Below are 23,250 nucleotides of genomic sequence, written 5' to 3' on the forward strand. Positions count from 1 at the left end.
TCACAAATGTCACAAATGACAATGTCCTTAAAAAGTTCATGATCTCCCATTCCATTGGCTAATTATTTATCCTTAATTCAGAAATAAAAGGACAAGTAGCATCATTTACAAATATTATGTCTCAGCTAAGTGGGATTCTCAATTATAATTGAGAATTAAACTAAAAAACATCCCCAAAATGTAGAATCATAACCCCCAAAATTTAATTATTTGATTGAGAAAGTTGTAAACAAATATTTCAAAAGTGGAATTGCCAGTAATATTATTAATTAGTAATATATATGCCTATATATGTATGCATGTGTGTGTGTGTTTGTGTATATGAAAAACAAAATGTGCTAACAGTGGGCTAAATATTGCTATTGCAGATTGATTTACAGAATAACCCTATGAAAGTCACTTAACTTTTTTCAGTTTTTGTATTCTCATTTTTAATAGGCAGAGGATATATGAGTTAAGTTAGATAATTGTGAATATAGTTCTTACCTTCTTCTTTGTGTGTGTGTCATGTCTGACTCTTTGTGACCATGTGGACTGTAGCCCACCAGGCTCCTCTGTCCATCGGATTTTCCAGGCAAGAATACTGGGGTGGGTTGCCATTCCCTTCTCCAGTGGATCTTCCCAACCCAGGGATCGAACCTGAGTCTCCTGTGTCTCCTGCACGGGCAGGCAGATTCTTTCACCACAGAGCCACCTGGGAAGCCATCTTTTTTGTCTAGTTAAAACCTATTCATTATTTAAAACTTTCCCCATATGCTACCTATTTGGAGAAATATTCCTTGATTTCCTTCTCATTAGAGAGTATCTTATTTGCTGCCAACCATCCACTTAACTATGAATTAGTTTAAAACAGAGGCTATGAGTTTCATTTAAAAAATTTCAAGGCAGAGTGTTCAACACATATTAGGTGTTCAATAAATATCTGAAGGATATATGAAGGAATGAACATCTTGATAAAAATAAATTGCATGGCACTATGGCCCAAGTCCCTTGCATACTGTCTTGCATTTGCAAAACTGTAGATGAAATAGCAAATGAAACTTGTTTATCCTACTACCAAATTAGGCAGTTTCTTACTTTAAAATCACCTTAAAAATCTATAGAATTAACATGGATGAGCTCTGAGCGACCAGTGAATGGAAACTGAGGTGTCAGACACAGAGCATACCATAATTAACAGACTTTGAATACTTTAAAAGCCTTTTAGAATCCCTTTATTAGGAGAATTTTTTAGTGCCTTTTAAGATTAATGGTTGCTTTCCTGTGTTCATGTTCTGTTTGTGGAAACAGATGGAATTTTAAGCATTAGAGCTGTAATAAAATCTGTTACTTGCTATGACAAAATATTCATTATACACTGTCAGAGGAATACAGGATCTGAAAAGCTGGCTTTTAAGTAGTTTTCAAGCATAAATGCTTAATTTTACGTATTGAGGTAAAAGGTAATGGTGTGAGCTATTGCAACTATAAACTATATTTCTATTTGCCTGATAATCCTTTTTATTAGCGATAGAACTACAGATGTGTGGGGAGACACATTAGTTCAGCCATAGGAGGGATTCTTCTCTATTAAGTGCATGTCTCCAAAGAGGAGAGATTATTTACTTTTCAGTGGGAACAACCACAGCATCCACTCAAAAGCTAATTGTGTTTTCAGGGCAAAGATATTAAATGGATATTAATAGGCATTCTATTCTTAAGCAACTGGCTCTTTTGGTTCAGTTACCGTTCCACCTTCAGAAGATTGCAACATCGATGACATGAAAGGTTTCTTCAGTTCAGTTCAGTTGCTCAGTCGTGTCCAACTCTTTGCGACCCTATGAACTGCAGCACGCCAGGCCTCCCTGGTCCATCACCATCTCCCAGAGTTCACTCAAACTCACATCCATCGAGTTGGTGATGCCATCCAGCCATCTCATCCTCTGTCGTCCTCTTTTCCTCCTTCCCCCAATCCCTCTCAGCATCAGAGTCTTCCAATGAGTCAACTCTTCTCATGAGGTGGCCAAAGTACTGGAGTTTCTTAGTCTCAGATATTTATGGTTTGGACTTTTAGTGCCTTTAAAAATATGCAATTCCTCTCCCCACCCCCTTGGTAGCTTTACTGTGTCTTTGTTTCATAGTTTGGCAAAAGCTCTGAATAATGAAACCAAAGAGAAAATGGTAGGCTTAGGTTATAAAGTATATCAGAAAATTCAAACAGCCTGAAAGTACCAGATTTTAAAAAGAAAAATACTGAAGTTTTGAAAGAAATTTTTTAAAATAGCCACCATCTTTTACTATCCATTTTTCAAGTCTCCCTTACTGAAAGATTCTGAGTGATGAAGTTAAATTATATCTACACCGTGGTCTCCAACTGGAGATGATGTATGTAGTTGCACTTTGTGGGCTATTAAGCTCTATAAAGAGAGGCCAGGGTGATTATTGCTGTTCCTATGGGTATATTAATAATTACTGATGAACTTAAAGCCCTACAATAGAGTTGGGAATGATATCTCAAATTTGAAATCTAGAGAACTCTTGAAAGGAGAGAAGGAGAGAGAGATAAAGAATTTTATTAAGAAATGTCTCAGAGAACACTATTTGAATAACTAACCTTTCTAGGTGCTAAGTCAATTCAGTCATGTCTGACACTCATAAAAATACTTATTGGCATATATTCATTCAAAAATGTTTAATTCCTCAGTTCAGTTCAGTTCAGTTCAGTTCATTCGCTCAGTCGTGTCCAACTCTTTGCGACCCCATGAATTGCAGCATGCCAGGCCTCCCTGTCCATCACCAACTCCCGGAGTTCATTCAGACTCACGTCCATCGAGTTGGTGATGCCATCCAGCCATCTCATCCTCAGTCATCCCCTTCTCCTGCCCCCAATCCCTCCCAGCATCAGTCTTTTCCAATGAGTCAACTCTTCACATGAGGTGGCCAAAGTACTGGAGTTTCAGCTTTAGCATCATTCCTTCTAAAGAAATCCCAGGGTTGATCTCCTTAAGAATGGATTGGTTGGATCTCCTTGCAGTCCAAGGGACTCTCAAGAGTCTTCTCCAGTACCACAGTTCAAAAGCATCAATTCTTCGGTGCTCAGCTTTCTTCCCAGTCCAACTCTCACATCCATACATGACCACAGGAAAAACCATAGCCTTCACTAGACAGACCTTTGTTGGCAAAGTAACGTCTCTGCTTTTGAATATACTATCTAGGTTGGTCATAACTTTCCTTCCAAGGAGTAAGTGTCTTTTAATTTCATGGCTGAAATCACCATCTGCAGTGATTTTGGAGCCCCCCAAAATAAAGTCTGACACTGTTTCCACTGTTTCCTCATCTATTTCCCATGAAGTGATGGGACCAGATGCCATGATCTTCATTTCCTGAATGTTGAGCTTTAAGCCAACTTTTTCACTCTCCTCTCTCACTTTCATCAAGAGGCTCTTTAGTTCTTCTTCACTTTCTGCCATAAGGGTGGTGTCATCTGCGTATCTGAGGTTATTGATATTTCTCCTGGCAGTCTTAACTCCAGCTTGTGTTTCTTCCAGCCCAGCATTTCTCATGATGCACTCTGCACAGAATTTAAATAAGCAGGGTGACAATATACAGCCTTGATGTACTCCTTTTCCTATTTGGAACCAGTCTGTTGTTCCGTGTCCAGTTCTAACTGTTGCTTCCTGACCTGCATACAGATTTCTCAAGAAGCAGGTCAGGTGGTCTGGTATTCCCATCTCTTTCAGGATTATCCACAGTTTATAGTGATCCACCTAACTTGCCTCTTGAGAAATCTGTAGGCAGGTCAGGAAGCAACAGTTAGAACTGGACATGGAACAACAGACTGGTTCCAAATAGGAAAGGAGTACATCAAGGCTGTATATTGTCACCCTGCTTATTTAACTTATATGCAGAGGACATCATGAGAAACACTGGGCTGGAAGAAACACAAGCTGGAATCAAGATTGCCGGGAGAAATATCAATAACCTCAGATATGCAGATGACACCACCCTTATGGCAGAAAGTGAAGAGGAGCTAAAAAGCCTCTTGATGAAAGTGAAAGAGGAGAGTGAAAGAGTTGGCTTAAAGCTCAACATTCAGGAAATGAAGATCATGGCATCCGGTCTCATCACTTCATGGGAAATAGATGGGGAAACAGTGGAAACAGTGTAAGACTTTATTTTTTGGGGCTCCAAAATCACTGCAGATGGTGATTGCAGCCCTGAAATTAAAAGATGCTTACTCCTTAGAAGAAAAGTTATGACCAACCTAGATAGTATATTCAAAAGCAGAGACATTACTTTGCCGACTGAGGTCCGTCTAGTCAAGGCTATGGTTTTTCCTGTGGTCATGTATGGATGTGAGAGTTGGACTTTGAAGAAGGTTGAGCACCGAAGAATGGATGCTTTTGAACTGTGGTGTTGGAGAAGACTCTTGAGAGTCCCTTGGACAGCAAAGAGATCTGACCTGTCCATTCTTAAGGAGATGAACCCTGGGATTTCTTTGGAAGGAATGATGCTAAAGCTGAAACTCCAGTACTTTGGCCACCTCATGAGAAGAGTTGATTCATTGGAAAAGACTCTGATGCTGGGAGGGATTGGGGGCAGGAGGAGAAGGGGACAACCGAGGATGAGATGGCTGGATGGCATCACGGACTCGATGGACGTGAGTCTGAGTGAACTCCGGGAGATGGTGATGAACAGCGAGGCCTGGCGTGCTTCGATTCATGGGGTTGCAAAGAGTCGGATACGACTGAGCGACTGAACTGAACTGAACTGATTTTGTTCCACACAGTCAAAGGCTTTGGCATAGTCAATAAAGCAGAAATAGATGTTTTCCTGGAATTCTCTTGCTTTTTCCATGATACAGCGGATGTTGGTCTCTGGTTCCTCTGCCTTTCTAAAACCAGCCTGAACATCTGGAAGTTCACGGTTTACATATTGCTAAAGCCTGTCTTCCAAGGAGTAAGCATCTTAATTTCATGGCTGCAGTCACCATCTGCAGTGATTTTTCCTTGGAAGAAAAGTTATGACCAACCTAGATAGCATATTCAAAAGCAGAGACATTACTTTGCAGACTAAGGTCTATCTAGTCAAGGCTATGGTTTTCCCTGTGGTCATGTATGGATGTGAGAGTTGGACTGTGAAGAAGGCTGAGCAGTGAAGAATTGATGCTTTTGAACTGTGGTGTTTCAGAAGACTCTTGAGAGTCCCTTGGACTGCAAGGAGATCCAACCAGTCCATTCTGAAGGAGATCAGCCCTGGGATTTCTTTGGAAGGAATGATGCTAAAGCTGAAACTCCAGTACTTTGGCCACTTCATGTGAAGAGTTGACTCATTGGAAAGACTCTGATGCTGGGAGGGATTGGGGGCAGGAGGAGAAGGGGACAACAGAGGATGAGATGGCTGGATGGCATCACAGACTCGATGGATGTGAGTCTGAGTGAACTCCAGGAGTTGGTGATGGACAGGGAGGCCTGGCATGCTGTAATTCATGGGGTCACAAAGAGTAGACATGACTGAGTGACTGAACTGAACGGAACTAAAGCCTAGCTTGGAGAATTTTGAGCATTCCTTTACTAGAGTGTGAAATGAGTGCAATTGTGCGGTAGTTTGAACATTCTTTGGCAATGCCTTTCTTTGGGATTGGAATAAAAACTTACCTTTTCCAGTCCTGTGGCCACTGCTGAGTTTTCCAAATTTGCTGGCATATTGAGTGCAGCACTTTCACAGCATCATCTTTCAGGATTTTATATAGCTCACCTCGAATTCCATCACCTCCACTAGCTTTGTTTGTAGTGATGCTTTCTAAGGCCACTTGAGTTCACATTCCAGGATGTCTGGCTCTAGATGAGTGATCACACCATCGTGATTATCCGGGTTGTGAACATCTTTGTAAGACCATGCTAAAAATTTTGTGAGGCGCTTTGACTGACTGGTTCACACTCTCAGCCTTATTATATATTTCCAACAGAGTTGCCTTTCTCCTTCCTCTCTCACTCTCTCTCTCTCTCCTTTTTTTCTGTATCTCTTGCCCTCTCTCCTTTTCTTCTTTCTTATTCTCTTTCTTTATTTCGTCTTTCCTCCTTTCCTCCCTCTGTTTCTCACTCAAAACTTTCAAAGAAATAAACAGACATATGGGTGACCAAAAGGTTTAATTTTCACAAATAACTGGATGGGGAAAGGGAGATCAGAGGAGTCAGATAAACCAATTTTAGGATTAAAAAATTACTTACATGAAGCCTGAAGCATCATGTCTAGTACATTATGCATTCTACCTATATGATATTTCCCCTCTTATCCACCTAGCACTTCTTGATGGCAGAGCAATATTTTATTAATCTTGGCTTCTCCAGTGTCGAGCGCTGTGCTTCGTACATATTTTGCCTTAATAAATGTTTAAAAAAATTCTTCCTTTCTGAGAAAAAAATCAGAGTGATCTGACATACGAGCAAGGATAGGTCAAGATTAAGGGCTTTGAAAGTGAAAAGGGCCACAGAGAATAGGAATGGTAAGTGAAAACAACCAGAGGAGATGAAGACTATCAGGGAGCAGCGCCAGTGGTCCAGCAGTGACCAGGGAGCACAGCTCTTCGCTGAAGTCAAGCAGAGAAAGACATTGTTTGTGCCACCTGCAAGGAGACTGAGAACACTGACAGGCTAGGAACTCACCTCAGCATTGGCCCTAGCCTAACACCAATAGAGGTGGCGTTTTGTGTCTGTGCTGTACTTGCTCAGCCATTCAGTTGTGTCCGAGCTTTTGCAACCCCATGGACTTTAGCCTGCTAGGCTTCTCTGTCCATGGGATTCTCCAGGCAAGAATACTGTAGCAGGTTGCCATTTCCTCCTCCAGAGGATCTTCTTGACCCAGGGATGAAACCCACGTCTACGTGCATTATAGGCTGGTCTTTTACCACTAAGCCATCGGGGAAGACTTGTGTCTGCAGAGTCATCTTCAAATATAAGCCATATTATGTACAACAGTATAGCTTCAACCTTTAGGCTAATGCCTTTTAATTTCAATAGACTTTTGCTGGACACACTCCTGGGCAAAATGCTACTGTTTACTTAAACTAAGGTTGAGTTTTCTGAAAATACTAGATCCTTAGCAAGACAAAGCTAAATACATAATTTTAGCAGTTAATGAACTGCTCATGTAGGTGGTGACATGGTAAAGAACCTGCCTGCCAGTGCAGAAGATGTGATAGATGCAGGTTCGATCCCTGGGCCGGGAGGATTCCCCTGGAAGAGGAAATGGCAATCCACTCCAGTATTTTTGCCTGCAGAATCCCCTGGACAGAGGAGCCTGGCAGGCTACAGTCCATAGGGTTGTAAAGAGTTGGAAATTACTGAAGCAACTTAGCATGCACACGTAGCTAAAGGCAATTTTGGCTTCAATATTTAATGATGGATTTGTCTTTTGGAGAAAGATCTGCTCAAAAAAATCTTGTTTTGTCATACAATTTGTATTAGCTTGGGGAAGGATTGTCACCCTATATACTCAGAAACTAGTTCCATAATTTCATTGTATTTTAAAACTTAAGATTTTTGGTAGGATGTATGCATATTTTCATTCATTTTTTATGAATTAGAATACTATTGAATCTTGATGACACAGTGTTCAGGTTTTTTTTTTTTTTCTAAATGCATTTAAATAAAGCTCATTTGTAATTCTAGCCAGGACAATATGCCGCAAGGTTCAAAGCTGAGATGCAGAGAGGATTCAGCTAATTGGTGAAGAAGTCTACCAAGCCAAGCGTCCCATTTTTAAAGTTTCGTTATTCTCATTTTATATTAAATCATACACTTCTCACTGTAAGCCTGTCTTAGCCCCATTTATGGGATAAAAGATGAGGGAAGGGTATGGAATAAAGTATTCTATAAGTAATTGCTGAATAAGTGAATAAATACATAATATACAACATACAGAGTTCTTAGGAAAGAGAAAGTCATAAGAAAGTCCTTGCACTTTATTTAAAAACACCTCCAGCCACTGTTACTATTTTTCACTTTACTAAGTGAAGACTTTGAGGAATACACTGGGGCGCCCAGAGAGGAAAGGTTGGCTCAAAGGATGTGCTTGAGTTTTAAGAAATGTCAAGAAAATAATTTATGATAGGAATTTTTTAAAATATGGAATTGCTGGTAATATAAGGGAAAACAAAATGAGAAAACGTAAGTTAATCATAACATGAAATACTTTATTTTCAATATGGATTTATTTTAATTAGAAATAGGAAAATAAAAGAACTAATATTATCCAATAGCACATATGTCATACTGGCTTGATTTCTATATATCTGAATTTTAGCTATGCCTTTTACAAAAATTTGTGTTTTTTTAGAACAGCAGAGAATTAAAATGGGTTTAATTTGTGTATGGGGGTTTCACTGATGGCTCAGTAGTAAAAGAATCATCTGCAATGCATGAGACACAGGAGACCCGGGTTCAGTCCCTGGGTTGGGAAGATCCTCTGGAGAAGGAAATGATAATCCACTCCAGTATTCTTGCCTGGAGAATCCCATGGACAGAGGAGCCTGGGAGGCTACAGTACAAAGGATTGCAAAGAGTTGACATGACTGAGCAACTGAGCACTAAGCATTAATTTGTAAATATCAACCAGAAGGAAAGAAAGATCAATATTTTTCCCTTAAGAAAAAATTTTAGATGATATACATGACAGAGAATTATTGCCTTTTATCATATGAAAAAATCTAAAAAATTTAAAAAGCTAAATACAAAAACATTTCCAAACCACATATGCAAGTCAGTCGCTTGAAGAAATACAGGTCAATATACTTTAAAAATATATAATAGTAAAAGAAATTCAAATTAGATGTCAATACATGATTATTTTAAGTTTATTCAAAGGAGGTAGAAATAAAATAAATACTGGGGTATAAGAGACATTAAAAAAACAATCCCAAACACCAGAGAACTGCTAATGAAGAAGACACTGGGAAGTATGTACCAGAAGCACTGAATTCTTCACAACTTTTCTTGGGCTGTCACAATAAAAATATTAATATGTATTAGTATTTTTAAAATGCACTTTTATAAAATTATTAATTTATTTTAACTGGAAGATAATTACTTTACAGTATTGTGGTGGTTGTTGCCATACATCAACATGAATCAGCCATGTGTTTACATGTGTCCCCCCATCCTGAACCCTCCACCCTCTTCTCTCCCCATTCCATCCCTCTGAGTGGAGCAGCAGCTTTGAGTTCCCTGTTTCATGCATCGAACTTGCACTGATCATCTACTTTATATATGGTAATATACATGTTTCAATGCTATTCTCTCAAATCATCCCAAACTCACCTTCTCCCAAAGAGTCCAAAAGTCTGTTCTTTACATCTGTGTCTCTTTTGCTGTCTTGCTTATTGGGTCATCATTATCATCTTTCTAAATCCCACATATATATGTTAATATACTCTATTGGTGTTTCTCTTTCTGACTTATTTCACTCTGTATAATAGGCTCCAGTTTCACCCACCTCATTAGAATTGACTAACACATTGGCTCAAATGCATTCTTTTTTATAGCTAAGTAATATTCCATTGTAGCACTACTTCCTTATCCATTCATCTGCCGATGGACATGTAGGTTGCTTCCATGTCCTAGCTATTGTAAATAGTGCAAACAGGAACATTGGGTTACATGTGTCTCTTTCAGTTCTGGTTTCCTCAGTGTGTATGCCCAGCAGTGGGATTGCTGGGTCCTATGGCTGTTCTATTTCCAGTGTTTAAAGGAATTAAAGTTTTTAAAGGAATCTCCACACTGTTCTTCATAGTGGCTGTACTAGTTTGCATTTCCACCAACAGTGTAAGAGGGTTCCCTTTTCTTCACACCCTCTCCAGCATTGTAGACTTTTTGATGGCAGCCATTCTGACCAGCGTGAGATAGTAACTCATTGTGGTTTTGATTTGCATTTCTCTGATAATGAGAGATATTGCACAGCTTTTCATGTGTTTGTTAGCCATCTGTATGTCTTCTTTGGAGAAGTGTCTGTTTAGTTCTTTGGCCTGCTTTTCCATTGGGTCATTTATTTTTCTGATATTGAGCTGCAGGAGCTGCTTGTAAATTTTGGAGATAAATTCTTTGTCAGTTGTTTTATTTGTTATTATTTTCTCCCATTCTGAAGGCTGCCTTTTCACCTTGCTTATAGTTTCCCTTCATTGTGCAACATCTTTTAAATTTAATCAGGTCCCATTTGTTTATTTTTCTTTCATTTCCAATACTCTGGAAGGTGGATCATAGAGGATCATACATCATGCATGACCGAGTGGACTTTCTCCCAGGGATGCAAGAATTTTTCAATATTCACAAATTAGTCAATGTGATATAGCATATTAACAAATTGAAAAATAAAAACCATGCAATTATCTCAATAGATGCAGAGAAAGCCTTTGACAAAATTCAGCACCCATTTATGATAAAAACTCTCCAGAAAGCAGTCATGGAAAAAACATACCTCGACATAATAAAAGCCATATATGACAAACCCACAGCAAATATTATCCTCAATGGTGAAAAACTGAAAGCATTTCACCTAAAATCAGGGACAAGACAAGGGTGCCCACTCTCACCACTACTATTCAATATAGTTTTGGAAGTTCTAGCCATAGCAATCAGAGAAGAAAAAGAAATAAAAGGAATCCAGATTGGGAAAGAAGAAGTAAAACTCTCACTCTTTGCAGATGACATGATCTCTACATAGAAAATCCTAAAGACACCACCAGAAAATTACTAGAGCTAATCTATGAATAGTAATGTTGCAGGATATAAAATTAATATACAAAAGTCTCTTGCATTTCTATACACTAACAATGAGAAAACAGAGAAATTAAGGAGAAAATCCCATTCACCACTGCAACTAAAAGAGTAAAGTACTTAGAAATAAATTTGTCTAAAGAAACAAAAAAAGACGAATATATAGAAAACTGTAAAACCCTGATGAAAGAACTCAGAGATGACACAAATAGATGGAGAAATATACCATGTTCATGGATCAGAAGAATCAGTATAGTGAAAATGATTATACTACCCAAAGCAATCTATGGACTCAATGCAATCCCTGTCAAGCTCCAACAGTTTTTCACAGAACTAGAACAAATAATTTCACAATTTTTATGGAAACACAAAAAACCTTGAACAGCCAAAGGAATCTTGAGAAAGAATGGAATTGGAGGAATCAACCTGCCTGACTTTAGACTATACTACAAAGCTATAGTTATCAAGACAGTATGGTATTGGCCCAAAGACAGAAATATAGATCAGTGGAACAAAATAGAAAGCCCAGAGGTAAATCCATGCACCTATGGACAGCTTATCTTTGACAAAGGAGGCAAAAATATACCATGGAGAAAAGGCAATCTCTTTAACAAATGGCACTGGGAAAACTGGTCAACCACCTGTAAAAAAAAAATGAACCTAGAACACTTTCTAACACCATACACAAAAACAAACTCAAAATGGATTAAAAATCTAAATGTAAGACCGGAAACTATAAAACTCTTATAGGAAAACAAAGGCAGAACACTCTCTGACATAAATCACAGCAAAGATACACTTTCAAACAACTGAGGGAAAGTGAATGCACAACAATAGAAGAGTATACTCATCCATTTAATAAAATGCCATAATAAAACATATAAAATGAATCACACTGTGTCTTGACAAGTGCAGTGGTGAAGTGCTCTGTGAATTTGTGAAAGTCATCAAACTTCTCTCTTCATTTTTCCAACTGTAATGTTGAGATAACAGTCTCTATTTGACAAGGACAATTATAAGAGTGAGTTTAGGTCTATGCTTTGAAGATGTAACATTTTCCCCCAAAAGGCACATATTTAATATTCTGTACTTTAATCCAGCATTTATTTTATATAGCATAATATTCATACTGGGAAAGATTTAGGGCAGGAGGAGAAGGGGATGACAGAGGATGAGATGGTTGGCATCACTGACTCAATGGACATGGGTTTGAGTGGACTCTGGGAGTTGGTGATGGACGGAGAGGCCTGGCATGCTGCAGTTCATGGTGTCGCAAAGGTTGAACACTACTGAGCAACTGAACTGAACTGAACTGAATATTCATAATGTAAAAACAAGAATGCAATGATAATATGACACTTCCCTAGGAAATTTATTAAGTCAAGGATCATTATAATCATGCTTTCTAATAAGCCATAAAATATTGATGGTAGACATGCACATATAAAATTTTAATGTGTGCATGCATACCTCTGGTTTAAGAAAAGAACCTTAAAGGGCATTACTGAGGCTCTTAAATATCTCATTTTAAACCTCAGTTGTATACCATCCACTGAATTGCTTTAGTGTTAGGTTTGGCATTGATTTAGTACTTGCCTCTTTTGGAAGCATAGCATGGTAAAATAAGGCAGAAAGTATGCACTGAAGGCAATAGTGACAATAGAATTTTTCTTTGAATTCGCTTTTAAAATATTTTCCTCCTCTTTTCTTTCCTAATTAAAAAATTAATAGCCTTGTATAATTTTACTTCCAAATAACTCCCCATGCTTAACTGATCTAACAGGCTCTCACTGAATATTTGTTGAATCAATGTGTGCTCCAAAGTAACACTCAATCTTGTCACATTATTTCAAAATACAGTACAAATGCACTTCCATCCCAAAGTGTTCAAAAAAATTATCTTTTCCTTCTGCTTGAGCTTTCAAGATACCTGCTCTCTATATTCCTAACTTGTCATTCTTGTAATTTACTTCCTGAATTGTTATTTCAGACTTTAAGTTTTACCCTTAGGCTTAGAGTCTAATGGGAGAGAAAGGCATGTAAACCAGTAATTGTGAAGTAGTTTAGAATGCCAGGATAGGTATGTCCAAAGTATTCTGGAAGAGGAAATGATGAGACAAGTTTCTCATATATTTATGAAAGTTCCATGGAGGCGAGGCCATGTGAACAGTATCTTGTTGTTGAATAAGAAGAATTTTGACAGATGAAAGCTGATAGGAAATTCATTCCATTCAAGGGCCCAAATCAAAATGTCATTAAGGGAAGACAGTCTGGGGATATTGTGAATCTTTTGAATCTCCTGCTAATTTTGTAATTATTGTATAGCCACTGTGGAGATATAATTCTCTCTCTGTCCCCCTATTCCTTCACATTTAATTTTCTTCCTTCTTTCTCATTTTCAAGCAAGGTCTTAAGGCATTTTTTAAACAAAACTCTTTCTACTGTGCAACAATGAATTTGGGAGGGTATTGACTGTGTAGAATTTAGTAGCCTACATTCCCATTTCTCTTCACCTATCATATTTTAAACTCTCAAAACTGGGACAGGAACCATATAACAATTTAACCTTGTAATATATTGCTATTTTTCCCTCCTCTTCTACATTTTGACCCTGCTATGAAGTACTCATATCATCTCTTTGCTTTGTACTTTTCCTGATGAAAGCAGATCCTTGACATTTTCTGATTGAAGAGCTGGTTTTTGTTCTAACATTGCACCCAAAAATTTATCAGCAACACATTTGTGATTGGTTAAATTTTTTAAAAAGGATAGGCATTGTGAAATCATGCCAAAAGAAGGAACCGGAGAAAACAGCCAAAACCAATTTTGAACTTTGTTAACAAAAATATTTATTCTCATATTAGTTAGTTAGGGCTACTATAATGAAGTACTACAGACTGAATGGCTTAAGCAACAGTTTATTTTCTTGTCGTTCTGAAGGCTGGAAGTCTAAGATCAGAACTGGCATTCCCTCAGGCCCCTTTCCTTGGTTTATAGATGGCCGTCTTCTGCTCTGTCTTCACCTGGTCATTTTTCTGTGCCTGTCTGTGTCGTAATCTCTTCTCATAAGGACACCAGTCATATTAGCTTAGATTCCACCCCAGTGACCTCGTGGAACCTTAATTACATCTTTCATGTTTGTATCCCCAAACACGTTCACGTTCTGAAGTACTGGATGTTAGAACTTTAACAGAATTCAGCCCACTAACACTCCCATTCAGAAGGAAGAGGACATCTAAATCTACTCAAGAGCACTTTGGGAGTAGAATGAAGTGGTTAACTTCCCTGAAAGTTTCTGTAGAGGAGGGGTAATTGGTGCTGAATCATCTGGGCAAAAAGTCACATGATCGAATGGAGTAAATTGCAAGAGGTCTCTGTGACAGATGGCCTATTGCACATTAAATATTTCTGGTGCTTTGTAAGTGATTTTAAGAGTAAACTTATTTCAATGATCCAACTGGTTTGAAGGCTAGTGAATGCCTAGTGATACTGACTGAGATCTGATGGAGGTGTCAGCAAAGGCAATGGTAGGATGAGAGCTAGTCCAGTCATCTGTTGGGTTAAAGGGAGATAGAAGGCAGGGGCTGTGAAGGGCAGCAGCTAAAAAGAAGGAAAGTATGATTTCTCATCACAATTTAAACAAAGAAAGTGAAAGTGAAAGCTCAGTCATGTCCAACTCTTTGTGACCCCAGGCACTGTAGCCTACCAGGCTTCTCTGCTCATAGGATATTCCAGGGAAGAATACTGGAGTGGGTTATCTTTTCCTTCTCCAGGGGATCTTCCTGACCCAGGGATCAAACCCCTGACTCCTGCATTGGAGACACCACTGAGCAATATGGGAAGCCCATTAGTTTATATACCTACTTTAAATATTCAATAGTGAGTAGTTACAGACAACAGCAGTAGCATTCACCAAGTCATTAGAAAATAACTTGGGTATGTAGAGGCTTAAAAATTAAAACAGAAAATAACTGCAAGATTTCCAAGGTTTCCAACTAGCATGCTTTATGTGTTTTTTAGCTTTAGTGTCAGTGTAATGACAGCTCTGAAAAATCTGTTTTATGTTTCATTCTCACCCAGAATATGAAAAGAGAAGAAAATGTGGACTTTTTAAAGATGCGATTTTAAATGGATCACCATTCAGCAGTAAAAACCACTGTAACTTCGAAGTGTTTCTGGGTCTGGGTGCATACTGCTGGAGGGAGATGAGGAGGGGTTGGTTGCATTATTCTTTGCTTTCTTTGTTGCTGATCATGTTGGTTTATTTCCAACCTTCAACAGTTATTCATTCATACAAATTGGCTGCGTATTTATGCCAAACTCAGGGAGACACAAAGACAAACTAAAGAATTTAAAATTTAAAGAGTCTAATAATTGAAACTGTTCTGAAGAGTCCCTGGCCCGTACTCCTTTTTCAAGATTCTCTTTTGGGGACTGTAGCTTCTAATGTTAATTGAAGGTCAAAGCAAGACCCAGTGGACTAAAGCTTAACAAGTAAAACATATGTTTGCAAAAATACTGCTGATTTTCCAAGATATTCAGCTGAAGGGGAAAAAATAGTTGGAAGGTGTTAAATTGCCTCCTTAACACATTCATTGTCTCAACTTTGAATTTACATGCTAATGTGTCACCACTAAAGTGATCAGGAAAATTGTTGCAGTATTTGAGTACCCAGCATAATGTGAAAAATAACATTATGTATTTGGAGCTGAAAAGTAAGTCTAATCAAAGAAAGAAGTTCCAAACTGGATACAGGTAGTTTTAGAAAATGCTAAAAATCTTTTGTAAAATTGTTCACTGATACTATTTGAAATCCAAAGTGAACATGTCTGGACTGTTTTTTTAAAGTGCAGTTTGTGTGTAACTGAGTTTTACCAAAAATAAAACTCTGCTTGTATCCAAAACAACCAGCAGATATCAAGTGAGGGCAGCTAAATAATTAAAGTTGTCCACAGGAACTGAGAGGGTTTATCCACACAACATTTGCCTATGTAAAAGCCAGGCTGTGGTTCTGTTTTACACAGAAGTTGAAAGTTAACCTAGGGGTTACCTTCTTTTTCCTAAAGTGATCTAGCTAAGGTTACTTTTCATCTGCTCTTGAAGTAGACAAACAAAAAAAAAGAAAGAACTTCTAAATGGTGACCAAAGAATGGCAGATCATTCATTCATTTATTAAACTTGCCTACTTATTCTTCATCAGTAAAATTATGGCTAGTTAGCTCATTGATAAGAATGCCTGTGTTGAAAATGTTAGACAGTCAAATCTAGACATTTGCTCAGGTGTCATTCTCTTTCTTTCATTCATTCATCCTTTCAGCCTTCCTGAAATAAAACATGTACCAAAAAGCAGATGATCCTAGGCAAGCATTGTGAGGAAAAGTCAAGTCACCTGTACTACTGATAAAATAACAGCAGAGGTCAGCATGTTTTTCCAAAGGACCAAAGAGTAAATATAGGCTTTATGGTCTCTGTCCCAACTATTCAGATGCTGTTGTGGACAAGAAGTCACAAAAAAATACTCACACAAATAAGTGTGGCTGTGCCCTGGTGAGATTTTATTTATAAAAATGGGCAGCAGGTTGGCTGGTAGACTAGATATTCCAATGCACACAAAATGGTGGGCAAGCCAGTGAGGTGTGCAAAAACTTCTGGGGCTCCATTCCCAGCTTTACCTCTTTTTAGACTTGCTGTTATCTAATTCAATTACCTCATTTATAGATGTAGATGTTGCTGTTTGCTTGCCTGATTTGGGTTATTATGAAGATCAAGTCATAAGAATGAATGTATTTCAATTTGAATCTATCTTTCTCTCTTTTTAGATGAATTTCATATCACCTTTAACCTTTGGAGGTAATTTACATCCTTTGTATAATGTATTACTGTAGACCAATCAGAGAGCAGAGATAACCTTTCTATATTTATATCCCTTGTCATGCACTGTTTTGCAATGTATATACATTGATATTCAATTTAAAAAATTGTTTCTATTTTCTACCCTTTTTGAAACAGAAGAAATATGGCACAGGATTACTAAAATGACAGGTCCAACATTAGAGATTTATAGTGATGGAGTCAAAATTAGAATCTGTATCTTCTTATTACTAAAGCAATTACAAAAACAAGATTTTTTTAAATGGAAAAAAAAATGTATATCGAGACCCCTAAATTGTAGTATGTATACAGAGAAGGTCTACTTGCTCACAGTGAGAGTGACTTTGCAGTTGATAATTATGCTTCTTTAGTTTGCTAAGTGAATAATCGTAGTGACTGGGAACGATTTTAAGCTCTCAATATATCGAGAGAAGACAGGAGAGATATTGTTCTAATAATATAGATCTGTCCCTTCGCAGTTTCCTCTAAATAAAATGCCTGGAACTTCTGCAAAAAAATACTCCCTACTCCTTTATCTAAATTTCCCATTTTCTTTATATGTAACATTTTGACTTGGTCTTCTTGCTGTACTTTTTCTTTCTTTAGATGGAATCTATTGTGTGTACTAATAGTCTCTTGATGTGTAAGCTGCTTTTAAAACCACATTCATCTTGGGGCCATTGTACATTTATCTTGCCTTCTCTGACATAGTTTCTGGGCTATAATTTAACCTTCCTTCTGTATAACTGATGCTTACAAAGCTTCCAAAAGAGCTCTATTTTATTACTTGAAGATTTCAGCAAGATTGAGTATATAAATGTACACTCTAGAGAAGAGTACTTGCTCATATTCTCCTCTATTAATGTTAATTTGGAAAATGTTCTTGTATTTTTCCCTATTCACACAGCCCCATACACAAACTCTGAATGTAGACAATGCAATGATGATGAAATGATTAGCAATAAGAGTTCTATATCCCCATAGAGAACCATTCCAATTTTAACCTCCAATCTTCTAAACTCTTAATTCAAAAATGAATTTATTTTGACCATTTTGAACTCTGAGTGCTCCTTGGGTCCTTGTACACCTCATGGTCCAGTCCTCTTGACCAATGAGCTTGGTGATTTCCAAACCTAACTCTTTCTTGATGGGTGGTAGGTACAGGGAAACATATTGAAAATGTTAGCAAATTTATATGAACAGAATAAGTCATTAAGAGACAGTATAGAAAATATCCTTCTGTAACAGATCCTTGTACTATCTTCACAATGGTCTAATTTTTTCAATGATCATGTTGTGACTATGTCAAATACCTGTTCTTCAATTTTTTCTTTCCTGAGTAAAAAGTGAAAAAGGCTTGAATCCATATTAATCCATATTAATGGATTAATCCATTAATCCATATTAATCCATATGGTTAATATGGATTCTCTCTCTTAACTACTTCTAGACAATCTTTATAGCCCACAGGTCCAAGTTTACCAAAACTCCCTGTACATAGAAGTGATTAATTTTACAAAGAAAAAAATGAAAGGTGCCATGGAATAAAAGGGAGCTATTTGCTATGGATTGAAGTTCAATATGCCCTAGGCTACTTGCCTTTTGAGACTTGTACAAGGTAATCTAAAGATGAAACTGACTCAGATAAGTTGACTTTTGCTGATGAGAAAAGTCTTAGAAGAGTATTTTACTCTTAAAGAGGAATTTTAACCAATCTCTAATGTAAAATCTAGCAAGACTTCTCAGTTTTAAATCATGGTTTAATGCTTTAAAAATATCTTCATACACATTTTTTTTTTCAACTTTTCCTGATACCCTGATCATAGTATAGTGTATAACTCTTTTAAACTAATCAACTGTAAAAATTGCATGAAATGCCATACTTGGCCCTGCACAGTTCCTTGGGTGTCCACTGAGTGGTGATTGCTAAGACATTGCTGGTCCCATCCTGAAGTTCCTTTGGTATATTCTGCTAAGATCTAAAACTTCTGTACAGTCAGATGACTCTTTGTTTTTGTTCAAAGCTTGAGGACACCTCCCTTGCTATTTTCCTTTGCTGAGCTTCTGTCATAGGTACTTGTTGCTATGTCATTTGTATCTTCCTTTGGATTTGGTCCTGGAAGATCATCCTAAATTGTTTTGTTGTTACTCTACTTCCTCCCTCAGAGAATGCCTTGACAAGCCACACACTTTCAAACCAGTATCCACCATAAGGAATTGAGGGAGTTTTAAGAATCTTGTTACCTTTCTCATGTACACACTCACTGGATGGTCATGAATCTCTACTCTTTTTAACTATCCTAGGATGCCCTACTTAGCCAGATCCCCTGCATAAAAGTACCCTTCACATTTCCCAACAGGATTGTGAGGGAGCAATCCCTTGTGGGTTCTACTTCCAACAAGATAGCATGAGCAACCTGTGTTTGTTAGGCTTATGCAAGGAAGCAGAGAGAGAGAAAGAAAGAAAGAGAGTAGGAAGCTATAAAGATAGAGATATAGAAAGAGTTTAGAAAGATGTTCAAGTTCTAGTTCTCAGAAATGTATTATGCTATATGACAAATGGAATTAAGGTTACCTATCTGCATACTTTATAAAGAAGAGGTTACCTTGGGTTATCCATATGAGCCTTTAAAGACAAGGGTCTTTAAAAGTGGAAGAGTATTGCAAAAGAACATAGAGAGAGAGATGTGATGAAAGTCGGCCCCTAGTCCAATTATACCAGTGTCCTTATAAAAAGAAAAATAATTGGACACAGACACAAACATGGATAACACCATAAAAAGATAAAAGCAGAAACTGAGGTGATGTATCTGCTGGTCAAAGAATGACAAAGATTATCAGTTACCCTCTAGAAGTTAACGGAGAGGCAATGAATAGACTCTTTGTTTCAGCCCTCAGAAGGGCTGTAACCTCCCTCATCAAACTGCTTATCTCAAATTGCTCACCCCCAGATATGTGAGACAATAAATTTAGGCTGTTAGACTTAAGAAACCTAGTTTGTGGTACTTTGTTATAGCAGTCCTAGCTAGTTAATAAAGGAACTAAAGAGATTTGCTTGTTTATCATCATTGAACAAATTTGTATGGATATCAACACCAACCATAGTAATACCTGCAACAACATATAAAATTCAAAGACCTTCATAAGAACATCTAAGATTACTGAAGTCAGATCTGCTCCAGAAAGTTTAATCTCTATTATTGAACCTGAAGTGCCTACTTCTCTTTTGTAGAAAGTTTTTGTTTCATGACCATAAACTGGGCATTTTCAGAATGACCTTGAATAAAATCCCTCTTTCCTTCTGTATTATGAAGCTCACTGAAATATATACATTGGAGTCTGAAGAACATGAAATGTTAATATCTGTTTTATTAAATAATAAACCTGAATTTAAGATGGTGGCAAGGTCTGGACCCAACTGGAACTTTTCTTTGTCTTCCTAAATTTAGACATATATCCAGTTCACCACACAGAATTCTGACTCTTAATGTCTCAATCCTGAGAGATAGATTTCTACTTGGAGTATGGCGCCAAACTGCAGCTTTGCCCCCATCTCTGCAATTAGGCCAGTCCTTCTTTCGTGTAGAAGGTCTAGAGAGTGTTGGGGCTAGTGTGGAGGCTGTTCTCCCCTCATGTATCTGGTGAAGAAAGAAAACTCCATGATTAATAAAAGAATCATAGAATTTAGAAAAATACACATTGACAGTACATTCAGGCTACAAGAAAAAATATCATAACCTGGGTTATAAACAACATAAATTTATTTCTCACAGTTCTAGAGGTTAAGGGGTCCAAGATCAAGGCATCAACATATTCAGTGTCTGGTGAGAACCTGCTTCCTGGTTCAGAGATGGCCTCCTCCTTGCTGTTTTACCTCACATGGTAGAAGGGGAAAGAAGACTCTCTGGAGTCTGTTCTATAAGGACACTAATCTCATCCAGGAGGGCTCCACTTTTATGACCTAATTACTTCCAAACACTAACACACTGGGGAGTATGTTTCAACATATGAATCTTAGGTGGGGACAAATATTCAGTCTATACCATATACAAACAAATGAACAAAACTAGACTGCATATATTTTACACTGATAGGGGGGTTAGTCTCTGGCCTAAATGATAGCTTTTTCATTTATTCTTCATCAGAACATTATACAGTAGGATATATAATACCTCTCCATTAAAGTTTTACCAAGCATTCAAATGATATCCTTTATAGGAAAAGCATATAATTCTAAGTAACATTGTACTGAGTTGCCATGCTTCCTTTATTTCCTTCAACACAGACACTTCATTCCTTGCTTTGTGATTAAGTGACTACAGATCACTTATTTTATAGAAAATTTCTCAATTTAATTCTTGTCTGATGTTGTCTTCTAAGATTTGGTTATTTCGTCTTTTGGAGGAAGACCTCAACTAATGGTGTGTATTCTCATTACATTCTGTAAGAGTGCACATAATTTTGTTTTTTCTCACTGCAGTTGATGTTCACTTTGCTCACTTGATGAAGGGGCTCTCTGCCAGGCTTCTCCACTTTAAAATTACTTTTTGTACGTAGTAAGCATGTTTTGATAGTGTTCCTTTTTTAAAAAAGTAACTAAGCATCCTACATCTTATCAGACTCTTTTCTCTAACATCCCATGCTGGTCTTTCTCCTGCACAAAAGCATTCCTTACCCTGCCCTGTTCACCAATACTTTGCCCCCTCCCCCTTCTCTACTTGTGGACACCCTCCACACTTGATCATGCTCCAACACTTAGCTCTCTATTCCCGCCTTGGTTTGAGCACTTATCGTATTCAAACTCCCTAATGGTTTGGGGACTGAATTGTAAATGAAAGGAAAGGAGAAAATACAGGAAAAAATATTCTAATATAAAGGTAAAAAGGGCAATATAGTATGATGGAAGAGAATTGAGATGTGGATAATTGATTCAAGCTAAAGTACTGCTTTATTCCACAGACTGAGTGCTGGGGACACAATAATGAAAAATAGACCCTCCATTGTGTTAGATCAAAATATGATATTAAAGCCCCTGCTTTGTAGTGCACAAGGTATTTTATCTGACACAATTTTCTTTTCCACACATAGCAACAGTTGTCTCAGTTGAAAAAGAAATGTTTTTCTGAGAATTCTCCATAGTCTTTTATTGGTATGATGTTTCTTTGTTTTATTGAAGGTCAGTGAAAAGGCCCTTGATATAGAAGCTGTGTTTCTTCCTACCAGCATTTATGGTTTTCATTGTGCTTTTAAAAGAGCTACCTCATTTCATATCCAAATTAAGTTACTGACAGTGTTAAAAAAAAAAATCAATTCTTTATTATTATTCTTGCCATTGAATACCTCTCCCTGACTTATGTCTTCATTATATCAAGTAGAATTGGGACCTGCTGTTAGATTTTCATCTTGTAGTGAGAGGAAAGTATAAGGTACATGGAAATTCAATTATGCACTTAGCAACTGAGAAAATAACTACAGGATGAGTCTGTAGACCTGCTGTGACTTAAATGTGGCCATGAAACTCTATCGCCTGGCTGCCAGAAGACTATGTATTGACCAGGGTGCCAGCATGGCCTCTTGGGTTTGCAAGGCTTTGTCCATTTAGTATCAGTTTAAGTTCTTTCAGTTTCTTGTCATGTCACCTCAGTAAATGGCTACAATCCCCTTCGGAGAATTCCTGGGGGAAGCTTTAAAGTACAATGTTGAAACACTTTTGAAGGGCTTCTCTCAATGGACCCTACTCTTCAGACAAGGTTAATTATGGTCTGTGATCTGAGTTAAAAGCCAGAAATCTCCATTTGGCTTTCAGGTTGATAACTGCTTCTATATATCGTGGTAGGTCGAAATTGTCGTAAATACACTATTGGCTGAAATATAGACATTCAACAGTAAATGGAGACCATGCCATTAGAACTAGAAGAAAGAAGTTTATTGCTATACAGTAGCTTTGGAGAAGGAAATGGCAACCCACTCCAGTGTTCTTGCCTGGAGAATCCCAGGGACGAGGGAGCCTGGTGGGCTGCCGTCTACGGGGTTGCACAGTCTGACATGACTGAAGTGACTTAGCAGCAGTAGCAGCAGCAGCAGCAGAAAGCTTAGCAGAATTGTGTCCTGCAGTTATGTGAAAAACAAAACGTGTCAGTGATTACCTTGGATATTTAGGTAAGAAGAAGTATATGTAAAATGTTGAAGAAATGTTCTAAATTATTCTTGCTGCTTATAAACAAGAAATAGAGGGGAAAACTGTTAAGTGATAAAGAACCTGCACTCGATGATTTGGGACATTCTTAGCCTCTACAGATTGCCAAAGATATGAAAATAGAAAGATTCACTGTTAGAAGAGTGTTTTCTTCAGAGAAAGGCAAGTGTGTAAATGAAAAATTCCTTGCTAGTGCCTCAGAAGAATCAATAGGTTAAAGCATTCAGCCACAGAGATGGTTTTTTAAAGAGATTAAGCATGTGATCCAGGGATCCCCAAAGCTATCTCAGCAGAAGCCAGTAATAGAGATGAAATTATCCAGGAATGATCTGTCGAGGATCCTTGTGTCTACTAGAATGAATCCCATGACATACATGGGAGACTCAGAGTTCTTAAGAATCTTCTAACAACAGTAACACTGCCAGGTTAAAGGGA

The sequence above is a fragment of the Oryx dammah genome, unplaced genomic scaffold (assembly GCF_014754425.2).
Source record: "Oryx dammah isolate SB20612 unplaced genomic scaffold, SCBI_Odam_1.1 HiC_scaffold_15, whole genome shotgun sequence".
In the NCBI taxonomy this organism is placed as follows: Eukaryota; Metazoa; Chordata; class Mammalia; order Artiodactyla; family Bovidae; genus Oryx; species Oryx dammah.